Source organism: Cynocephalus volans, chromosome 4 (genome assembly GCF_027409185.1).
Source record: "Cynocephalus volans isolate mCynVol1 chromosome 4, mCynVol1.pri, whole genome shotgun sequence".
NCBI lineage: Eukaryota > Metazoa > Chordata > Mammalia > Dermoptera > Cynocephalidae > Cynocephalus > Cynocephalus volans.
The window spans coordinates 108,256,215-108,260,000 of NC_084463.1; the positions used below are offsets into that span (position 1 = coordinate 108,256,215).

The following is a 3,786-nucleotide window of genomic DNA, read 5'->3' on the forward strand; positions in this document are numbered from 1 at the left end:
TGCCAGCTGGCACCACAAAACAGTCCTACCTCACAACCAACAAACCCAAATCTTGCAAGGTATCCACAATCACTTCCACACAGGATTCAAACCTCTTCTAAAACTCATTCAAACCCAAGTTTATTGTCCTAACCTATACTCACAACTACAACAAATTACTGCAAACTACACCATCTGTATGTCCACATCCCCTCAGGAAAAAGCCCAACTACCCCTTTTCTCACCCACCAAAGCAGAGGACATCTCCCGGGACAGAAATAGCTGGTGTTGGCCACTGCCTCAATCTATTTCCAACAACTGCCAAAAGTCCCCTCTAACACTCTAAATAAAATGGCCTCCACCCTTACCACCATTCAAAATCAAATATATTCACTGGCAGGAATGGTTGTTCAAAATAAACAAGACCTAGATATCCTAACTGCTAAAAAAGGAGGTACCTATCTCTTTCTAGAGGAAGAATGTTGTTTTTATGTTAACCAGTCTGGAATAGTCCAAAATGCAGCAAAAAAACCTACATAACAGGGCATGTCAAATTTAACAAACAACAAACACATCCTGGTCCCACTGGCCCCAGTGGGCCTCTTTTCTAACCCCTTTCTAACTCCTCTTGTGCTTCTAGCTCTAGGCTTAACAATTGGACCATTTTTATTTCAAATTCTCATCACTTTCATCCAACAGACCACGGCGTCAATTGCTGCCCAACAGGTCAAGACGTCCTCACACTTCAAGTCATCCAATACCAACAGTTACTACACATCAGATCCCCCAAACACCCCCTAACTTACGTTGTCTCTAATCAGCTCTGAAGCAGATATAAAAGCAAAGATCTTCGCCTCTATTCCAATTTCCCTTCTATATATATATATATATATATATATATATATATATATATATAAAAAGAGAGGAATATTAGTCCTCACAATCAGCTTAGCATTAGCACAGCCATGATAACAGCTTCCTCGCCCTGCCCCCTGTCCTCTCCCTTTCTCTTAAGCAAAGTGCTTTCAGAGAAAAACTGGATTTTGTGCAAAACAGGAAAACCACAAAGTTGTTGCAAAGTGCTGAGTGCTCAGAATAGCTACAAACCCCTTCCCCTACTTCAAGCCCTATAAAACCCCCATTAGCCTGTACGGGGGCAGGAACTGAGCTTTCAGTCTCCCCTCCAGGTTCACTGGAAATAAACTCCCTGGTGTGATCAGCATTTGGCTCAGAGTCCTTTGATCCCTATGACTTGCCAACCTAACACAGCGCCTTGACTAAAGTAGGGACACCGGGAAAGGAAAAGAGGAGATAAAGAGATAAAATTGGGAGCCCAATTGCAGACAGAATCCATAAGATTTTAGTAGGTGTGGTACGAGGAGAGGAGGAAGGCCAGGCAGACTCCCAAGATGTAGATATGAGAGACGGGGTGGAGGGTGGCAGCATTCCCCAGATATTACACACAGGAGGAGTTTTCAGAGAAAAGGGTGAGTTGATATGGGGGAGCCTGGGTTTTAGGTATTTGTGGGATTTCTACCTGGAGACCCCCCAATAGATTATTGAAAATGTAGATCTAGAACTTCATGGAGAAATCTGTCTAGGAGTCAAGGTTTGAGAGGCATTTTACACAAACATTAGATAAATTAAATAATATAACTGATTTCCCAGAGGGTGAGGTGAACCATTATCCTTTTATGCAAAGAGGAACAGACAAAAATCCTAGTCGTGTGGAAGATTGTTATTTACAGATTGGGCAGAAGATGAAGTCACTGTGAATGAGTCTAAGGAATAAGCAAAGAAAACCGGGAATGTGTGGAATGGAAGCATAAAACAAATGTATATTCACATTTTCCCCAACTGCATCAATTCATAGAGGAGATGCAGGTTGGAAACCACACCACTGTGACAGAGTTCATAATTTTGGGGCTAATAGAGGACCTTACTTTTTGTTACCTTACTTGTGATATTTTTTAAAATCTATGTTGTCACTGTAGTAGGTAACATCAGCATAATCAGTTTAATAAAAAACTGTTCTCAGCTTCACACCCCCATGTACGTGTTCCTCAGCCACTTGGCTTTTATGGACACGAGATATTCCCCATCAGTCACACCTGCAATGCTCATAGGATTCCTAAGACTTGGAACAGCTGTCGCTGTTGCTGGCTGTGAAGCCCAGCTCAGTTCTGGGGTCAGGTTTGAGATGGCTGAGTGCTTCCTGCTGGCTTCCATGTGCTATGATCGCTATGTGACCATCTGCCTACCCCTGCTCTACTCCACCCACATGTCCCCTGGAGTCTGAATCCTCTTAGTGGTGGCTTCCTATCTGGGTGGATGTGTGAATGCTTGGATACTTACTAGCCATTTATTGACTTTGTCCACTTGTGGACCAAATCAATGCAATCACTTTTTTTGTGATTTCTCCCCTTTGTTGAATCTTTCCTGCTCAGATATCTCCTTTATTGAAATTATCCCTTCCATCTTTCCTGGATCCATCATTGTGGTCACAGTGTTGGTCATAGCTCTCTCATATATACATCCTCATCACAGTTCTGAAGAGTCACTCCCCTGAAGGGAGACACAAATTCTCCACCTGCACCTCCCACCTCACGGTGGGTACTTTGTACTATGGAACTATTACCTTCATTTATGTGATGCCCAAGCCCAGATGTGTTGCTAAATGACCAGAACAAGGTGATGTGTGTGTTCTACATGGTGGTGTTGGGAAAAACGCAAAAGTAACTTTCTCATAAGCCTGTTTTGTCCCTGAAGTAATATTTTGTCTTTGAAACAATGTTTGCTTGTTGCACTGATCTGGCCTCTAATCACTGCTTGCATTTTTGGCTTCTGTAGCTTGCTTATCTGCCTAGACCGCATGAATGCTGAGAAAGCAAACCTAAAACCTGGAGAAGTTTGCCTATATAAGCCCTGTGGGACCTGGGCTTGGGGTCTAGGTTTTTTAGGCGTTAGTCTGTATGGACCCGCTAGCGTAATAATCTCCTGGCTCTCCAACCCCCCGAGTGTTCGAGGCTTCTTTGCTGAGTCCGATCCCACCACGGTGGTGATTCCCGTGTTGAACTTCCTCACATTCAGTCTGCAGTACAGAGATGTAAAAGAAGCCCTGAGAAGGGCAGGTGCCAGGATATATTCTTGATATCCATTCTTAGCATTTCCGATGGCTTACTAAGTTTTCCTTTACCGATGTCACACTTAGAACCTACCAAAAATTGCTTAACTGATTGCTTACAAAACAGCATATTTCCTTTTTCTACCACTTTTATACACTCGTGTACCAATTGGGAGACATTTTGAAATCAGTAGTAATAATTATCACTATTATTGAACTCCTGTAGATGCCAAGCGGTTTTCCTTTATTTACTTAGCAAACAACAATTTGCACTTACTCTGTGCCAAGCACCAGTCTAAATGCATTATAGAAATTAACTCACTTATTCCTCACAACAACCCTATGAGGTGGTAAAGTCAAACCATTACTTCTATTTCAGAAATGAATTGTCTGGGCACAGAGACATTAAGTAGATTGCCCACAGTCATGCACTTAAAAAGATGTGGGATCAATATTTGAATCCAGAAAGTGTGGCTCCCAAACCACTGTGCTTCTCCATTTAATTTTTACAATAATCCTATAATGCAAGTATTATGAATTTCCTTCAATTTACCGATGAGAAAATTGAGTCTTTGAGAGATCCAATAGTTTGTCCAGAAACATGAGAATTCTCATCCTCCATTTATAGTCCCCATGAACTTGGGGACTATACTATGATGCTATAATCAATCTAATGATGTTAG

At 42.0% G+C, this 3,786-nt stretch overlaps 1 pseudogene; it reads left to right on the top strand.

Moving 5' to 3' along the window:
* Nucleotides 1-1,857: 1,857 nt before the first annotated feature.
* Nucleotides 1,858-3,130, top strand: LOC134375994 (olfactory receptor 5P1-like; annotated as a pseudogene).
* The last annotated feature ends 656 nt before the right edge of the window (nucleotides 3,131-3,786 follow it).